At 41.5% G+C, this 20810-nt stretch overlaps 1 long non-coding RNA gene across 1 annotated transcript; it reads left to right on the plus strand.

The window, feature by feature from the left end:
- Nucleotides 1-12220: 12220 nt before the first annotated feature.
- On the plus strand, nucleotides 12221-14272 carry LOC120738238. Its single transcript, XR_005696917.1, has 2 exons — nucleotides 12221-12675; nucleotides 12747-14272. It is a non-coding gene; the product is annotated as an uncharacterized LOC120738238 (long non-coding RNA).
- The last annotated feature ends 6538 nt before the right edge of the window (nucleotides 14273-20810 follow it).

The following is a 20810-nucleotide window of genomic DNA, read 5'->3' on the forward strand; positions in this document are numbered from 1 at the left end:
GAAACTTTGCAGAAGAAACAAATGTTTTAGTTTGACCTCTAGGTGGCAGTGTTGTCTCAGTGTTACCATAGCCACCTACAGAGGTGTGACCTTGATCAGTCATCAGCGATCCAGTCACAGTGTGCGACACAAACACTATTAAAATATGTTTCATTTGGATTTCACACTTAAGTTTTTCATCCATCCATTTGTTCCTTTTCAGGGTTGCAGGGGGTTGGAGCCTGTCCCATCTGTCTTAGGGCTTAAATGGTCACTTTGTGTTTTCTTCGCTATATACTTCAATACTTCAATTAAATACTTCAATCCTCTACACATGCAGGCAGAAACAGATCTACATGAAATATAGGCTAAGACATATCTGTAAGACAAATGGGAGATAATCATCATCACGTGGTATTTGAGATGGCATCCTGCTTCCTGACGAGTAAATTTACTATAAAAATTATTTTCCCCTATTGTCCATGAGACTAACTAATGTGTAAAACATCAATTTCTTTGTATATACGTTTCAGATTGTTATTTATTTGTACCACATTGTTATTTTCCATTTTAAAGGATTCAATAACTGTCAGATAACCCAGGAAATTACACGAACGTGTCAGTGTGCAGCAGTTATTAGTTTCATTGTGTTCTCTGTTGTGAGTTGTAAAGATTTAAACCAGAAAATATGGCTGTAAATGATTATTTGTGGATTATGGAATTTACCTTCAACTTAAACCCAAATGTAACTAAAGCAAAGAAGAAGAAGACTTTCACATCCTGATGTAAAAGTTGTATTTTTAAATCAAATAAGAATGTGTGCGACAATTATGATGCACTTCTGCTGAGGGATGCAGCTTGAAGCTTAGAGGGGACTCTTTCATTACTTGTTTAAGATTTTGTTCATGTTTTTAATTCAAAATGTAAAAGACTAAAGAGAATAAATGTGACAACCATCACTTGATTGGTCTGCTTCTGCTTCATGTGTTATTTTTTGTTGTCTTTGTTAGCACCCTTCATGCTTGGAGTTGATTCTGTAGGAGTGAATTTGAAAATTGTTTTCTGATTTTACAGAAAAACAACATCAAAGCGAGCGCTCCTTGAGATATCTTTGTCTAATAATTTCATTTGTGTGATGTTCTGAACGATGTAAATGTATCAATATGTAAAAAATGAGAACTCTGGAAATGGGGGGATACTTTTCCACACCACTGTAATCCACCTTTAAGCAAAAAGAAAATAGAATTCTTACTTCCTGATTGCAGAACATTTGACCTGTTTCGACAAAAACTGCCTAACTGTCATTCGTTTAGTGTTAATGTAATGACTTTTCCTGAAGTGACCCTAAGCTGCAAACTGAGATTGTTCCAGATCAGATTTATCTTCTTTCATGGGGCAGTGGTGACAGAAGTTAAGGGCTACTTTAACACTGTCATGAGAACTGTGTTTCCACCACATTTGCAGAGGTTGCCCCAGAGACTCACGCCTGCACATTTTTCATGATCATGGGGGAATCCACAACCAGCTAAATAAAAAAACAGCTTAGGAGCTCTTATATATGGTACACAGAAGGAGCAGGGGTCAGAGAGGGCCTTGAAAAGAAAACATCTGTAATCAGGTGGGATGATGGTGGAGTGGTTAGCAACAGTTCAATTTCCAGTTGTTGTCTTTCTGCGTGCGTCTTTCAGGTTTTCATCTTCGTCCAACAGTTCACACAGAAGTGTGTTAGGCTAAGTGGTGAATGCAAGTTTTGTGTTTATGTGGTCGAAGCGTGAAAAAGCATAAAACATCTCTCAGCAAAATATTGCAACATTTTAGGCAATATTGCCCCTATCAGATCAGTGAGCTGGGATTTTTTATTCTAAACATGAACTACTGTTACAGCAACAGACATGGACTACTGGTGCCCCACACAACAACTCAGTGTCCACTATGTGAAGGAGCCAAACACATGCCTTCTCCTCTCATTAACTGAGATAAACTGCTGGCATATTTTGTTTTACATCTATACTGTCCAGTCTCTCCTGGTGGACATGGCAACACGTTATTCATGGTTACATACAATTTTAGACTGATGTGGGCCAAAGCCTAGCACATACTTGCCAACCTTGAGAATTAGGGAGACATTCAAAAGGGCTGTTGGTGGGGGGAGTGGTATAAATATAGATATATACAAAAAACCTTGAATCTTTCAGTGTTTATTTATTGGATAAAATAAATCAATTGTCACCGTTATTATTGTTGAGCCGGAAACAGGCTGGGGGTGTCAGAGGCTGTGTCCACCTGAGGACATGGCCTTCACGATCTAAGTGGGCCGGGTCCACTCCCCATTAAAATAAAATTAAAGCAATTATTAGAGTACTCCCAAAAAAAGGTAAAGACTTGGAGGAAGTGGGATCATATAGACCTATTTCTTTTTTAAATTCGGATCAAAAAATCCTGGCTAAAATACTAGCAAGTAGACTCAATATGGTAATAGATAAACTGGTACACTCAGATCAAACAGGCTTCATACCAGATAGGAGCTCCTTTAATAATTTTAGGCGTCTATTTAATATAATTTACTCCTCCAAAGTGCAACAGGATCTACTTGTACTTAGCTTAGATGCCGAAAAGGCATTTGATCATGTGGAGTGGCCCTATCTCTTTGCTGTTTTAGAGAAATTTCAACTGGGACAAGATTTTATTTCCTGGATAAAATTACTCTACAAGAATCCCAGAATCCTCACAAACCAAACATTATCCACTCAGTTTAAGCTCAGCAGAGGGACATGACAGGGATGTGGTCTCAGTCCATTATTGTTTGCTCTGGCTCTGGAACCCCTGGCACAGACAATTCATACTCACCCTGATATACATGGCTACGACACAGTATATACCTCTAATACTATATCGCTCTATGCTGATGACATTTTACTATACATAACAAAACCCCAAACTTCCATCCCAGCAATCTTCTCCGTTTTTGACAAATTTGGCAGCTTTGCTGGTTACAAGATCAACTGGGGGGAAAGTGAAGTACTGCCCATCAAATTGGAAAGCAATGAGTGGCTTGCATCTCTTCTATTTAAAATAACTTGTGAAAAAATTACATATCTGGGCATCACAATAACAAGAAAATATAGTTCCTTAGTGAAAGAAAACTTTCTCCCTCTACTGGAGAGGTTAAAAAACAACATCCAGTTTTGGAGGACACTCCCTATCTCATTGATAGGAAGAGTGAATTCAATAATGGTAATAATGGTATTTCTCCAATATCTGTATTTGGTCCAAAATATCCCAATTTTCCTGTCCAAATCTTTCTTCAAAAAGCTGGATACCATTATTATGCCATTTATATGGAACTACAAAACACATAGAATAAAAAAAAGAACATCTATGTAAACACGGATCCCTTGGTGGACTCGCACTACCTAACTTTATGCATTACTACTGGGCATCAAATTTAAGAATAATATCCCTTCTACTGGACGATACAGCGTTACTCCCCCATGGTCTGCAGATGGAGCGGGAGGACTGCCTTCCTTACTGTGTTGGTGGAATATTACTTTCTCCTACTCCCTTGACAAATGCATACTATAATTATAACGCAGTGATCCATACCACTTTGCGAATTTGGAAACAAATAGTTAAGCACTTTAAACTGAAACCATTATCAATGAGTATGAGTTACAGCTAACCCCTCTTTCCTTCCATCATGTGCAGACGGAGCCTTCAACGTGTGGCAGGAATTGGGAATTCGTAAAGACTTATATTCAAATGACACCTTCACGTCATTTCAACAATTAATAGATAGATTTGGACTACCGCGCAGCCATTTTTTTTAGATATCTTCAACTACGAAATTATATCTGCACACATCTGCCGCAGTTTGAAAGCATGTCGTCTGACACCTTGGATAGATGCCTTAGTAATAACTGGGGTTCCGAACAGGAGATGAGTATACCTTCAACTCACTCAATTAAAGTGGAGTGGGAAAAGGAATTTGGGATTTCCCTACCGGAAGACTTTTGGCAGGAGGTGTTACGTAATATAAATACGCTTTTTATTAATTCCTGTCACTGTTTAATTCAGTATAAAATTGTACATAGGTTACATTATTCAAGGGAAAGACTTCACAAAATGTACCCAGGCTGCTCTCCTCTCTGTGAAAAATGTATCATACATTATGGAAAATGTTACATAGTTTTGCACTCTGTCCAAGGCTTAAGGGTTTTTGGTGTGACATTTTTACTTACCTGTCTAATATTCTAATAATATTCTTAAAAACAAGATTGAGCCAAATCCAACAGTAATTATCTTTGGGATCTCCAAAGACACACAAAGTTTACAACATTCTCAAAAAAGGTTTATATCATATGCATTGATTATCGCAAAGAAATTGATCCTGCAGCTTTGGAAAGGTTCCTGTGCTAAAGATGTGGCTTGCAAATTAAAAATACTCTTCACCTTGAAAAAATAAGATATACCATGAATGGCAATGTGAAAGATTTTGAACTAATTTGGCATCCTTTACTTGCATATCTTGGGAAAATATACATTTTTGGCAGTCGTGGGATGGGGCCCATAGAGGTTTTTTTTTTTTCTCTTTGTTTATTTGTTTGTTTTGTTTAGAGAAAAAGGAGGCATAAGTTCTACTGTGTAACAACTGCGATACTTGCTTCTAATAAAAGATATATTTACACAAATTTAAAAATAAATAATTAAATAAATACAATTTTTGGTTGGGGAACATACGCACAGCCTGGGAGGGGCACATATGGATGTGCAACAGCTGATGCAGCAAATTTCAGTGTGAAATTCCTACAGGTTTTAAGTTGCAAGGCAAGGATATTTGTCAAATGTCATATTTGTTAATGTCAAATTACAGTGTTGCATGCTGCTACCACTCCAAATGCTAATGTAAAACTCTAAACTGGATGTGAAAATGTTCCTGTGGTTTCCAGTTCCTCTACAAAAACTTCAGCAAAGAAGTAAATCAAAGGATGTGGTATAGAAGGGACGCTGACACACTAAAACGTTGTGTGTTTGTGGTGTCTGCTGCATCTTCCTGACTTTTTCGGTTCTCGAACTGCTCTCCCATCAGATGCTTAGTTCTTTTATACCCTCCTTTTCCCTCGTGTATTGTGCACTTGCATTATTTTTCATACCATCATATGTCTCTCTGGCCTGTATGGTCATATTTCACTGCATGTAACATGTAATTGTAATATTGCTAGTGGCAATTTATCAGCTCAACCAATCAATCAATCAACCAATCAGATTCTTCACTTTCCCATCCACATTTATGCAGCCCAAGATATACAGTAAGAAAACTTCAGCCAGTCTGAGCATCCACTTTCCATAATGTTTTTTGTATGTTTTTGGTAGCTGGCGGGTTCAGAGGGAGGAAGAGATGGATGCAGGTGTGAAGTTCATGTGAGAGCAGGGAGTGAATTCAGCATCCTGACGATCTGATAGACAAAGCTGTCTGTCAGTCTGCTGGTTCTAGCCTTGTGGTAATTAAGCCTGCATTAAAGGCAGTTTGGGGCAAGTTACATTTCTCACCGAGCTCTTCACTGCTTGAATCCATGTTAGCAAGTATCTTACGAGTCATGTCAGCTGCAACCTTTCTACTGGGGTTGGACCTGGATACTTTGCGTTTCTGCAGTCGGTTTTATTTTGCTCTGTGCTGTTTGAGCTGATTCTTCTGGGAGCTCATCTTTATCTTTTCCTGTCATCTCTCCATCTGAGCTCCTTGTTGAGCAGAATAACAGAATCTCTGCGATTGCTGATTGCACTGATATTTTGAAACCAGTGCGTTCTGTACTGGAATGAGACCCATTGTCCCACACTGGCAGCGCCGCTTACATGCTGCTCCTTTTCAGGCATGAGGCAGCGCAACAACCATGCGGTGTAGTTTCTTAATACTACTAAATTTGCCGCTAACATAAACGGCGGGGGGTCTACTGGGAAATCGGGGCTTTTTTCAATCAGTGCAATGGTTGAGCTGAAGGTCCAGAAGGGAGAGAAGAGAAATACCTACAATCCTCTCTGCTGCTCACATTACCTGTTATAACTTTTTCGGGCAGGACTCAGTGCAGGAGTCATACCACACAGTGATGCAGCAGGTGAGGATGCTCTCAAGTATACACTGTGCTCATGTTGTCCATGAAACACAGCACCCAGTGTAAACACGGCAGTAGGAGACATTTGAAACTTGGGCAGAACTAAATTTTGATTCAGAGTAGAAACTTTTTTTTCTACTTGGGAAATATTCCAGCATTCAGTCTGATGGTGGAACTCAGGGCATAAATGAATGCTGCCACATTTTTGCCACTTCGATGGATTTTCCTGTCTCTCCTGATGCTCTGTTCAGCTGCTTCTAGACGTTACATCTGAATTTATTACATTCTGTGTCATATTATTATTATTTTTAAGCCTGTTTAACTAAAATAAGAAATAACGTGTGTCAAATTTTAACCACTTGTCAATTAAAAAAAGGAAAAAGAAAGAAAAAATGTGCACACTATATTTTAGCACATTTTAATCATCTAAACACATGGCAATAAATCAGGAAATAACAAAAATAAACAAACAAATTTGTAATTTACCAGGGAATATGAGATCTTGCAGTTGGCCTATTTTAAATTATTATCCCAGAGTCACTTCAAAAACTCTGGGATAAGAACCCTGCATCTTTTCCCTGTTGTCTAGGCTGCAAGTCCACTTTTTACCTAAAGTGTCCTTAATTGTGTTTCAGATTAACTGGCTTTTACATCAAATGGTTGACTTATTGACATTTGTTTATCTTGCAATGTCTTGATGCATTCTCAATCATCCAGGGAAGTAAATCTCCAAAAAGTTGATTCTGTTCATCTGGACGTAGCGTTTTGTGGGAGAAACGTTTCACCCAAATCTTATGAACAGCACATTTGCATAATGACTGAAACCAGCCCACTGAAGGAACAATGGGCTGGGAGGTCAGTTCCTTAATCTTAATTATGCAAATTCTCATGACCATTGATCCACAACCACTGATCAATGGCCATGAGTACCATTCACAGAGAGTTGGGGAATGGCTGCAATCACAGCATTGTAAGATGGCGAAAGATGTATCCTTAGGCCCCCTCCTCAATTCAGAGAGGGTCTTTCCCTTTTCACGTAAATGGCCTCCTTGACTCTGCGCTCAAACCAGCGTTCCTCCCTGTCCAGGATGTTACATCCTCATCCTTGAAAGAGTGTCCACTGGCCTGTAGGTGTAAATAGACTGCAGAGTCCTGGCCTGACGAGGTAGCTCTTCTGTGTTGTGCCATCCGCTTCGCCAGAGGTTGTTTGGTTTCCCCGATGTATAAATCTTGACAATCCTCCTGGCACTTAACATCGTACACTATGTTACTCTGTTTGTGTCGGGGGACCCGATCCTTGGGGTGGACCAATTTTTGGCGCAGCGTGTTTTGGGGTTTAAAAGCCACAGAGACCCAGTGTTTAAAAAAAAATGCGTCTCAACTGCTCCGATACTCCTGACATACGGGATCACTACAGATTTTCACGTAGGCAGCGGTTGTCCTTCTCTCCTGGATTGGCTGGAGCTTTCTTTAGGAGCCTTCCCAGCTTTGACGAAAGTCCAGCTGGGATAACCACATTTACTCAGGGCCTTCTTGATGAGCTGTTCTTCTGCCTCCCTGGCCACTGTGTCAGTGGGGATAGTGTTCGCTCTGTGTTGGGGCGATCGTGGCTCAAGAGTTGGGCGTTCGCCTTGTAATCAGAAGGTTGCCGGTTCGAGCCCCGGCTTGGACAGTCTCGGTCGTTGTGTCCTTGGGCAAGACACTTCACCCGTTGCCTACTGGTGGTGGTCAGAGGCCAGTGTCCGGCAGCCTCGCCTCTGTCAGTGCGCCCCAGGGTGGCTGTGGCTACAATGTAGCTGCCATCACCAGTGTGTGAATGTGTGTGTGAATGGGTGGATGACTGGATATGTAAAGCGCTTTGGGGTCCTTAGGGACTAGAAAAGAGCTATATAAATACAGGCCATTTACCATTTGTAGCGTCCTGATGACACCCAGTTTGTGTTCCAACGTTTCTCCCACAAAACACTACGTCCAGATGAACAGAATCAACTTTTTGGAGATTTATCATGCAATCTTTAATCTGCCATTTCCAGTTCATGTGAATGCAGAGGTGTTGACATAATATTCAGATAACAATGCAAATTATTATTACAAATGTTTTAATAAAGTTATAATAAATATGTTTCTGTGACATAAATCACAAGCAACTATCTTTCTTCTGATTCCACCAAACAGCTCAACCAGAGTTTACCTGCATTTTGCTGATTTAGGAAACACATTAGTTGAATATTACAGTAGGCTAAATTAACACTGGTGGCCTAATTTTTCATGTGTCTGAGCAAACACACAAAATCCCTGAGCGGTGTCCCTTGGACCACTGTGAGCAACAGCAGACGTCTGCACTGTGGTCACGCCAGCATCGAATCCATCCAAATTAAATGGTTTATTAAAATAATCAAATTACAGCATTTACATTTATGTTAGACTACTTTTAATTAATTACTTTAGCCCACTTACAATGAAAATTTAAAAAAAATCTTGTTCATGACCTATGTAGCATGTTAACACTATTGGAAGTAAAAATAACTTGAACTCCAATTTTGAAAACACAACTTATTTATTTATTATAAAGCTCTGACTTGTATTATGAGTCTGTGGTCTGGGAGAGAGTCTGTAACTCTGTCTGCAAAATACAGTATATAATGACCAATGTTGGGCAATTAATTATATAGTTACTTCTTCAAAAAAGTAACTGAGTTTTGCAAAGAACAAAGTTTTTTGCAGCTGTTTACCTAAAAATGCAGCCAAGGCGTTTTTTTTAAATAAACATTTCAAACTATTTACAGAACAATCAGCTGTTCTATATCAAATTTGATGCCACACAAATTATTTGTGGCACTCCAAAAATAATTTCTGTCCACATAAAGGAGAACAAGAGCCTTATACCTGCAGACCTGACAACAGGAGATGTACAGTGGGTCAAAAAAGTATTTAGTCAGCCACCGATTGTGCAAGTTCCCCCACTTAAAATGATGACAGAGGTCAGTAAAGTAAAGAGGTCAGTAAAGGTCTGGAGACTGGCTAGGCCACTCCAGGACTTTCAAATGCTTCTTACGGAGCCACTCCTTTGTTGCCCGGGCGGTGTGTTTTGGATCATTGTCATGTTGGAAGACCCAGCCTCGTTTCATCTTCAAAGTTCTCACTGATGGAAGGAGGTTTTGGCTCAAAATCTCACGATACATGGCCCCATTCATTCTGTCCTTAACACGGATCAGTCGTCCTGTCCCCTTGGCAGAAAAACAGCCCCATAGCATGATGTTTCCACCCCCATGCTTCACAGTAGGTATGGTGTTCTTGGGATGCAACTCAGTATTCTTCTTCCTCCAAACACGACGAGTTGAGTTTATACCAAAAAGTTCTACTTTGGTTTCATCTGACCACATGACATTCTCCCAATCCTCTGCTGTATCATCCATGTGCTCTCTGGCAAACTTCAGACGGGCCTGGACATGCACTGGCTTCAGCAGCGGAACACGTCTGGCAATGCGGGATTTGATTCCCTGCCGTTGTAGTGTGTTACTGATGGTGACCTTTGTTACTTTGGTCCCAGCTCTCTGCAGGTCATTCACCAGGTGGTTCTGGGATCTTTGCTTACCGTTCTCATGATCATTTTGACCCCACGGGATGAGATCTTGCGTGGAGCCCCAGATCGTGGGAGATTATCAGTGGTCTTGTATGTCTTCCATTTTCTGATGATTGCTCCCACAGTTGATTTTTCACACCAAGCTGCTTGCCTATTGTAGATTCACTCTTCCCAGTCTGGTGCAGGTCTACAATACTTTTCCTGGTGTCCTTCGAAAGCTCTTTGGTCTTGGCCATGGCGGAGTTTGGAGTCTGACTGTTTGAGGCTGTGGACAGGTGTCTTTTATACAGATGATGAGTTCAAACAGGTGCCATTCATACAGGTAACGAGTGGGGGACAGAAAAGCTTCTTACAGAAGACGTTACAGGTCTGTGAGAGCCAGAGATTTTCCTTGTTTGAGGTGACCAAATACTTATTTTCCACCCTGATTTACGAATAAATTCTTTACAAATCCTACCATGTGAATTCATGGATTTTTTTTCACATTCTGTCTCTCACAGTTGAAGTGTACCTCTGGTGCAAATTACTGACCTCTGTCATCATTTTAAGTGGGGGAACTTGCACAATCGGTGGCTGACTAAATACTTTTTTGCCCCACTGTATCACTCCTGTAACACCTGTAACATTCAGCAGTCGCCTCATTGTTCTGACACACACAACAAAACTATTGACTACACTACACACTAACTACAAAAACTGCCTCCCGTTTCTTAACAACTAAATGCCACGTTGCCATATAATAATATAATATATGGCAATAGCTGTTTATTAGAGATTGGTTGATCATATTTAAGATCAAATAATTAATTAATGGCAGGACTTCTTTGAGCAGTTTTGTAGGAATGGGATCTAAAAGACACGTTGATGGTTTGGAGGAAGTAATTATTGAAGTTAACTCAGAAAGATCAATTGGAGAAAAAGAGTCTAAATGAATATCAATGTAATAAAAGTAGCTGTAGATAATATTACATCTGTTGGATGATTTTTTGGTAATTTTGTCTCTAATGATAATTTTTTTTGTGAAGAAATGGTAAATGGCCTGTATTTATATAGCGCCTTACTAGTCCCTAAGGACCCCAAAGCGCTTTACACATCCAGTCATCCACCCATTCACACACACATTCACACACTGGTGAAGTTCAAGTTCAAGAAGTTCATGAAGTCATTACTAGTTAACGTTAAAGGGATGGTTGGCTCAAAAGAGCTCTGACTTTTTGTCAGCCTGGCTACAGTGCTGAAGAGAAACCTGGGGTTCTTATTTTCTTCAATCAGTGATGAATAGTAAGATGTTCTGGCTTTGCGGAGGGCTTTCTTATAAAGCAGCAAACTATTTCTCCAGGCTAAATGATGATCCTCTAAATTTGTGACACGCCATTTCCTCTCCAGCTTACGAGTCATCTGCTTTAGGCTACGTGTTTGAGAATTATACAATGGGGTCAGGTACTTCTGATTTGAGGCCTTAGATTTCTCAGGAGCTACAGAGTCGTACGTAATGAGGAGGTAAAATTATTAACAAGATAATCGACCTCTGTTGGAGTAGTATTCAGATAGCTGCTCTGCTCTATGTTGGTACAGGGCATTGAAGATGATAACAGTGGGTGGATTATATTCTTAAACTTAGTTACAGCGCTTTCAGAAAGACATCTACTGTGAATAAAGTCGACTCTCCACTAGAAGATGGGTATTGAAAAAGGTCTTTTGTTGAGGGGAAGTTTAAAATTGTTGACATTAATTGGGTCTGTTTGAATATTTTGGAAGGAGGTTCCGAGGGACACCCTTATTTTCCCCATCCATAACCTCTTCCCTTATCATGGTTTCCTGAAATAACAGGAGGGTCAATCTGCAGGATGCTGGCAGAGGCGATCTGAATGATTTCAGAAATCATTTTCAGCGAGCACGGCATGGACGCTGGTAGTCGCATTTTCCATTTTCTATTATGCTCCTACTGAACTTCAGAGAGCCTTTCAAAGCACCTGTTTGATTGGGGATAATCTGGTCTGGTGTGTGACCACGATTGAATTTTTCATATTAATGTTTCCATTGTTGTTGTCACAAATGTGATTTTCTTCGTCTGAGCCTGTGAGAATTTTCTTCTATTACAGAGCGCCGACTGCTGAACGTTTTGCAAACAGATGAGCATCGAGTTCTGATTTTTCTGTCTGAGAGCCGTTATTTATAGACTCGGTTGACTGTGGACGTTACTGACAGGTCACAGCAAGCGCGAATGCCTTTGATCTGCTAGTGACGTCACAAGGAACGCACGCGGAGACGCGGCGTTCCTTGCGCGCGCTCACAGATTTGAATGACGCCTCAGGTGTATCGTTCGTGACCCACCATAATCCCAGGATTCATTGCGAATCATAGGTTGGAGGAAGTTTTGGGGGGAAATGGCCTACAGTCGAAGCGGAGAAGAAATAAACTATTAAAAGTTAGTTCTGGGTTTTTATCCCACTTCATATATACACCAGAACACATGTTAGCATAATGAAAGAATTGTAGAATTAGTAATGCTGTAAATGGCCTGTAATGCTTACATGGAGTGGAGTCAACAACAGCATAGTGCAGTTGTAGCCAGATGGGCTACTCGCCTTCCGTTTTTTTTCTTCTCTCATTCTCTCTCGCTCGCTCGCTCTACCACCCTCGCTCTCTTTCCGCTGCACTCGCTCCTTGTATCAGGTGATTGGGTTAATTGGGAACCCACCTGCACATTGATTGCAGGGTGGCGCTAGCCCGTATAAAGCTAAGCCGATGTTTTGTTGGATTAATTCTTCCCGAGCTTCAGGTGCGATACAGCAGTAAATGCTGACGTACTGATCAGCAAGAGCCGATTATATGACAGCTACAGGTATGCTCTCGCTTAACCTCAGATTCCCTCCGAATACTGGAATTTGTGTTAATATACTTTTCCGGCCTGTTGTAGCGCAGCAGTCTGTTTAATTCTGCCATTGCGGAGAGAGGTGTTCGTGTTATCTCCACCAATGAGAGTATAGTGCCTCCGGTCCTGGGGTAAGCCGTTTGAACTACTTTTATTAGCATTCATAGCTATAAGAGTTTAAGGTTACATTTATCTGTTTCAGGGTTTCACTGCTGTACTCACCCCTCCATGGCAAATTGCCCAACCTAAATTGGAAGAGTGGAGTTGGAAGAGACTCCTTGGTGGAGTCTGCTGTCTTGTCTTGTTTTTGTTAAGTAGGCTTACCTTGTTTTGGGTTCGCCTGGTGTTCTATTTTACCCTGGACTGTTGCTCGTACCCACGCTTCTGTGATCGGGCTGAAGTGACTCTCTGCCCGAGTGTCGTGCTGGGACTCTAAATCGCCTGGGTGGCCGGTCTCAGCCGGTGGGGAGCCAGACCGGCCTACGCCTGAGAATAATTATTACCAGCACGAGTGGTAGTTTGACCCGTGGGGAATAAGCCTTTCCTGTGTGTGTGTGTGTGATTTCTTTTATTAGAGTGTGTTTTAGTCTTTTTATGATTTGTAGCGAGCCTGACGCTCAGTGTCCTCTTATTCTTTTAACATATTTTTCTGTGTTTTATTTCAGTGAAGGAGGACGAGCCAGTGGCCCTGGGACCTCAGGTGGTGGGTCGTTTTCACACTTTCTTTTGTACAGTGCTGGTTTCAGTGGGGAAAGTATGCAGCTCATTTAAATACGAAGTTCAAAGAGCTGTGAAAAGTTGTCTGTTCATAAAGTGTGTCAGTATTTTATAAGGATGTCATGTTTCTGTATCATCTCTCTCCTGTCAGAGCCTCTTACCCAAACATCAGCCTGTTTAATGCTCTCATATCTTCAACATCTCAAGTAAATTATACTGCACAGTTTTCTCTCCAATAAAAGAATATTTACTGCATGAGTCTGTTTTCCATTTTATCTGAAACATTCAAGGAGGAGATCTTTTACTGTATTTTGGTGATATTGCCCTTAAATATGACTAAAGCTTTCATACAGTGGTGATCACGGACATAACTCTGAGATCAGTCTGACTGAACTCTGAAAATCACTGAGTGTTATTTCACAGAACCATAATTAGATTAACTCAAACAGAAACACGCAGTGTTAAACAGTAGTATAATTATCATTAACTGTCAAAGTGAGTGCGCATTTTGCTTGTTTCCGTTTCCATCAAAAATCTAATTATCAACTATTTATCTTATCTCCCACCGCCCCCGAATGCACCAAATTTCGCTTGTGAGGCTGTTGCCACGGTAACTGTCATCAGCTAATGTGGCTTTTGGCTAAACGACAAGTTTTATTTGTACCGAAAAATGGCGTCAAGGAACATCGACCCTTTGTCAGCGGAGGGGCCTTCAGAAGGCGGAGAAGAGGAGCGTGGAGCTGGGAGTCTCAGGTAAACCGAAACGGTTAGCTCGGTGGCTAACGTTAGCGTGATGCGTTCACTTGCATGTGAGGTTTGTGCAAAGTTAGAATCCTGCATCTTGTCTCTTGGTCTGAAGCGCTTCACGAGAGCAAAGTTATTTTAGAGCGTCTGATCCCGACAGTCTGACTGAGATGGAGCAGGCATATTTATTCTGTAACTTCCAGTAATTCTGTAACAGTTATTATAAAGTTCAGGTAATAATAAAGCACTATTACAATTCCTAGAGTCTAAGTACAGTGCAATACTGAGGTCGCTACTTTTATCTTTGATGTATTGACGTTTTTATCGAGCTTAAGATTTCATTTACAAAACATAAGAAGAGCTCATAGAAACATGGGCAGATTAGTGAACGGCCTCAAGGCGCCACTGGATCAACCAAATGAACGTTTCAAAATTAGGATTCACCAGCGTGAGCGTCATAATAAAGGATCTGTAAATAATTTTTAAAAATCTGTGCTGTCAGTGTGGACTGTTATACGCAGATTAATGTTGTAAGATGAGTCTGAAAACTATTTGTAAAAGTGACACTGATGGGCAGAGTTGCATGTGTATTGCAAAACCAGGTAAAATGGCTTATCTTGCACTAGCCTGCCTTTATTTCATGTTTGACATTGATGCCTCTAAGCTGGTTAGGAAAGTTTCCCTTAAAAATCATCTGGGGACATAAGAAAGACTTTCACGGGACAGTAAGACCCAGAAACCCCAACCTAAAAGGCTTTTAGGTGATAGGGCAGCCACGGGTCATTGAGTGAGTCAGAGGGGAGGGCCAAACATGCAAACTGGCTTTGAGCCATTCCACCCTCATTTTAAAGTAGGGAAATGCACATCATCAACTCTATATTTTTATCTGCAGCACCAAATCTTACCTCTATTTCTCTGTCTGGGTTCTATGTGTGGTAAGATCCCACTTTCTCCTGTTCTCTCAGCTATTGCAAAACAAGCATTCATTTAAAACCAAAGCTTAGAATTTGAGCTCCAATAGCCCAAAATATATTGCTATCCGAAGCTGGTCCATAATTATACTGGGCAACCACTTTATTCTTTCATGAGTTATTTACAAGTTTCTGACCACTTATAAAATGTGTTCAATGTGCTGCCCATTGTGTTGGATTGTCAATGCAACCCTCTTCTCCCACTCTTCACACACTGATAGCAACATGCAGGAGAAATGCCAGCACAGGCGTCCAGTATCCGTAGTTTCAGGTCAGGTAATATCCGCCGAAGGGATGTTCGACTAATGCCACTCTCCAGTGACATGCGGCGAGTGCTACGCTGTGGGCTCTTGCTGAATGAAGCTAGGACAGCCACTGATGTTTCTTCATTAGTGACAGTTTTCTTGCGTCCACATTTTGGCAAATCCAACACTGAACCAGTTTCACGAAACTTAGGAAGCAGTTTGCTAACTGTAGCACGGGAGATGGGTGGTCTCGTAGGGTGTCTTGCATTGAAATGTGCTGCAATGACCCGGTTACTGCGTTCACCAGATATCAACACAATTTCGATCCGCTCCTCACGTGTTAACCTCTTTGACATGTCAATGGGTGTGAACAAAGAGAAACTTGTAAATAACTCATGAAAGAATAAAGTTACGTTGAAACTAAGCACACCATTGTTTTTCTTGTGACATTACCAATAAGTTTGATGTGTCACATGGCCCTCTTCCTATTGAAAAAACAAAAGTTGTATCCAAGATGGCCGACTTCTAAATGGCCACCATGGTCACCACCCATCTTGAGGAGTTTGCCCCCTCACATATACTAATGTGCCACAAACAGGACTTTAATATCACCAACCATTCCCATGTTGTTACGGTGTATCCATATAAATGGCCCACCCTGTAGAATACCAAGCTTTAATATTATAGAGATTTGCAAGTATCTACAAAGCATGATATGATGTGAAGTTCAACATCTGGGACATGTGTCCCGCTATGCGTTGCAGAAAATGACTCAATCTCTTAGTACAGCAAACAAACAATGCAGGAAGGCGGGAAAATAATGGTCTCCTCTGCCATGGCATCAGAAGTTGAGAATTGACGGGACAAAGTGTTGGGTTTCATGTTTTGGGTTGCCAAAGGCTTCACTGATGCCCAGAAGGAGGAGTACTTCAGGAGGAGATTCAGTGATGAAGAGCTGTCCAGAATCATCTCCCACATGAAGACATCCAGGAGCCTCCACATCATGTGTAGAATCCCAGTCTTCTGCTGGATCCCTGCTACAGTTCTGGAGCACATGTTGACTACAGAGCAGAGAGGAGAGCTGCCCAAGACCCTGACTGACATGTACTCACACTTCTTGTTGGTTCAGATGAAGAAGGGGAACAAACATGTGGGGGGACATGAAACAAGTGAGATGGCTGAAAGGAAATTTCTTCTGAATCTGGGGAGGCTGGCATTTAAACTAATTTTCTGCTAATTTTCAGATGCCAGGTCTACATCTAGAATCAAAATGAGCACATACATAAACAACCAAAGTGAAGCATTAAGACAAAACATAGCAACGTCAAACAGGGTCCACACATTTTGCCACAAATACATGCAAAACAACTAAATTGGGCCACAAAAGTGATGTAAATTGACCAAACTAAGACACAAATCAGACAAAAACAGATGCAGGATGATCACAAACAGACACGTCGGCTACAAACTGATGCAAAATGACTAAAATCACACGTGTAACACTTTCTACATATTTGACAACAGAAGAAAAACACAAACAAACTTGGAATGTATTTTTAATTTGGATTTTTTTTATTTCATGCCGAATTAGATATTTTAAAAATCAAGCCAAATCACAAAGTCTCCTCCCTGTTTGTACTGTAAGGTCAAAGCCCTACTGTACTACAGAGAACCCCAACAATCAAATGATCCCCCTCTGAGCAAGCACGAGGCGACTGTGGGGAAGAAAAACTCCCTTTAACAGGAAGAAACTTCCAACGGAACCGGGCTCAGAAGGGACAGCCATCCGCCGCGACCGGTTGGGGGGATGGAAATCAAAAGGAGACGAGATGGCGTGAACTACAGTTCTAAAATTTGGATTTGAGGGCTGATCCCAAAATTTTATGGTGATGTTTTTAAAAAAAGGATTTGGTGCTAAAAGTCTGCTTCAAGATTTTAAAAGAAGCAGGGCAGTGGGAAAAGCCAAAATGGTCATTTTAATGATCTCTGGCTTTAGTGAACCACCTGAAGGGTTTTAGCAATGTTTTTCCCACCGCAGAAAAAAACCTGGATATTTTGGACGTCTTTGGGGGACCCGGGATGACTCCGAGGCTGATTTTTAGATGTCTAATCAGAGCCTCGTCAAAAGATGAATCATTTGCCATCGAAGCCTTAAAGACATTGTCTGGGGAGCCAAACTCCTTGATGAGGCGTTTGGCTATTTTCTTGATGAACTTTGTCTTGTCATTTGTCAGACTTGTGGCAGACGCTGTGCTGCTGAGTTCAGGCTGCATTAGATTGCTCAGACGATTGATGACCGTGTCTATTTCTTTTGTAGTAGTTGCGATCCGAGCAGCAGACTTTTGGGTCTCAGGTTTAGATTTATAGATGACTCTCATGATAAGGAGCAACGCAAGGTCATTGGAAATTTTCTCAACATCAGAAGATGAACCTGACACAGAACCCATCTCTGATATGTTGGAGGAATCTTTGAGAGAGTGTTTCAGGCTCAAGGCTCCAGATGATTTATCTGGAGAAATGCTCCCAGGTTGTGGCATTTGAGGTGGTTTTTCAGATGCCACAGAGCATTTATCTGGAGAAATGCTCCCAGGTTGTGGCATTTGAGGTGGTTTTTCAGATGCCACAGAGCATTTATCTGGAGAAATGCTCCCAGATTTTGGTGTTGGAAGTGATGCACCAGATTCTTTTCCTCTGCCATCTGAAGCAGGGCTTTTTTCCTGTGTTGTGGTCTGTGTTCTTTTAATAAAGTTGTGGATGTCTTCCAGGGCCCCAGAAATCTTGTCCATTTGAACAATTTGATCTTTCTCTTCATTGCAGAAGAGTAAAAGCTTCTGCAAAAACCTTTCTACTGTGTCATCTATGAGGACATAGAGGACTTCAGCAGAAATGCGACGCTTTGAGCCCTCTACTGATTGTGGCGTCCTGGAGATGACCGTATCTGAGAGGGACCTACCCATTAGAGGTATGGGGATTTGATAGCCTCGATCCACCGTAAGTAGATCAAACACTTTTGCCACTAAGTCCTCCGTAAAATTCCTGATATGCCCACTATTTTTAAAGTCCCCCAAGGTCTTATCGATGAGGAAGAGTTCTTCTTTCTTTGTTAATTTGTCAAATAACTGATTAACGTCTGATATAATGACGTTAAAGTCGACTGAAGAAGAACGTTTAATTGCGGTTCCCAGGCTTGCCGTATGTCGAGAAGGGGAGCGATGAGCCTCTGTACTCTGGGGACCAGCCGTTTCAGGTACTGACCCTGGGAGAATGAAAACTGTACTTTCATTGGAGGGCGCTGTTTCCTTCTTGGGGTGGCTGCAAATGTTTTGTAGACAAACAAAATGTTTCCTGTTTGCCTTTATTCTTTTTTTCAGCTCTGTTTTCATTTTTTCAAATTGTTTTTTTGCAAACATGGAAAAGTTGTGTTTGCGTGCTTTGAGCCTGGCGTGTGAGGTGGATGGCACACATTTGGAGAAGTGGTGTCTCACCTTGTGGATAATTAAGCCTGCATTAAAGGCAGGTTTGGGCAAGTTACATTTCTCACAGAGCTCTTCACTGCTTGAATCCATGTTAGCAAGTATCTTTACGATGTCAGCTGCAACCATTTCTACTGGGGTTGGAGCCTGGATACTTTGCGTTTCTGCAGTCGGTTTTATTTTGCTCTGTGCTGTTAGAGCTGATTCTTCTGGGAGCTCATCTTTATCTTTTCCTGTCATCTCTCCATCTGAGCTCCTTGTTGACAGAATAACAGAAATCTCTGCGATTGCTGATTGCACTGATATTTTTGAACCAGTGCGTTCTGTACTGGAATGAGACCCATTTGTCCCACACTGGCAGCGCAGCTTACATGCTGCATACCTTTTCAGGCATGAGGCAGCGCAACAAACCATGCGGTGTAGTTTCTTAATACTACTAAATTTGCCGCTAACATAAACGGCGGGGTCTACTGGGAAATCGGGGCTTTTTTCAATCAGTGCAATGGTTGAGCTGACCTTTTCTGAGATCTCTTCCTCAACCATCAGCGTCAGCTTGTCAGCGCTCTTATCTTGCTGTTTTGAGACATTAAGAGCGCCGGCGATGGCAGCTGAGATCGAGTCTCCGAGGGACACCCTTATTTTCCCCTCATCCATAAACTCTTCCCTTATCATGGGTTCCTGAATAACAGGAAGGGCAATCTGCAGGATGCTGGCAGAGGCGATCTGAATGATTTCAGAAATCATTTCAGCGAGCACGGCATGGACGCTGGAGTCGCATTTTCCATTTTCTATTATGCTCCACTGAACTTCAGAGAGCCTTTCAAAGCACCTGTTGATTGGCGGGATAATCTGGTCTGGTGTGACCACGATTGAATTTTCATTTAATGTTTCCATTGTTGTGTCACAAATGTGATTTTCTTCGTCTGAGCCTGTGAGAATTTTCTTCTATTACAGAGCGCCGACTGCTGAACGTTTTGCAAACAGATGAGCATCGAGTTCTGATTTTTCTGTCTGAGAGCCGTTATTTATAGACTCGGTTGACTGTGACGTTACTGACAGGTCACAGCAAGCGCGAATGCCTTTGATCTGCTAGTGACGTCACAAGGAACGCACGCGGAGACGTCACTGTATTGGCTGTCCTAAAAGTCGCTACAACTCGCTAAATTACGTCATCGCCTCATTTGCACAATTGCTCAAGCTAATGTCATTGGAACCTACCTACGGTGTAGGAGACAAAAATAACATCGTGGAAGAGACAGAAAGTGAGTGAAAAACATCCTAAATGCATTTCCAATTTATTTACAGCTACAAATTACATTTCTTTTACCAATTATTAGCTTTTTTAATGTCACAATCCCAACCCTACTCCTTTATCTGGGCTTGGACCGGCAAAAGTGACCCGAAATAGGCACTGTGGTGGAGTTACTTTGTGTGTGTGTGTGTTTATAAGTAGTAGTTGTGATCCACAAAACAACATAACAGTAAAAGAAAAACTGACTGCGTAACAGTCAGTGCGGGAGCAGCGGCTTCGTTCATGCGCGGTTCATTTGCAGTTTGGACGCATAGGTGTGCACATCTCCTGCCCTGATAGCAGCTGGGGGAGGACTATCCTCCGCCCGGGGGGCGGGGTGTCTGAAAACTCGCTAAACATAGCGACAAAGTCGCTAAGTTGCCAACACTGCCTGCTTCAAGGCTTGTCACGTGATTAACCGTGAACATGGCTTCCATCCCTTGGAAAAACGTTATGGTGTAAAACATCGGAAGAGTCATTGCTGCTCAACACTTTGGCTCCTCACAAATTTGGTTTCTTCTGATTCTGGCCGGGGTCTTATTACTAGCTCAAGTAGTTATTGTGCTGTAATTCACTTTAGATCTTTATAGTTGGTTACATATGCGTCATATTAAATAGGATCGCTTCCCTTTCCTGTGAATTTCCTGTGTCCTATGGTGGAGATCATTCCCAAGAGCCCTTTCAACGTGGGCGTGGCACCCACACTGGACCTCAGCAAGGTCAAAGTGACAGGTGTGGGAGACAGTATGTACCTCAGTGATTGTTTTTGTAAACTATAAAAACACTATTTTAGTATCCTGCTGGTCATAATAAAGGAAAAAAAAA

This window comes from Simochromis diagramma, unplaced genomic scaffold (assembly GCF_900408965.1).
Source record: "Simochromis diagramma unplaced genomic scaffold, fSimDia1.1 OVJJ01000402.1, whole genome shotgun sequence".
Lineage (NCBI taxonomy): Eukaryota > Metazoa > Chordata > Actinopteri > Cichliformes > Cichlidae > Simochromis > Simochromis diagramma.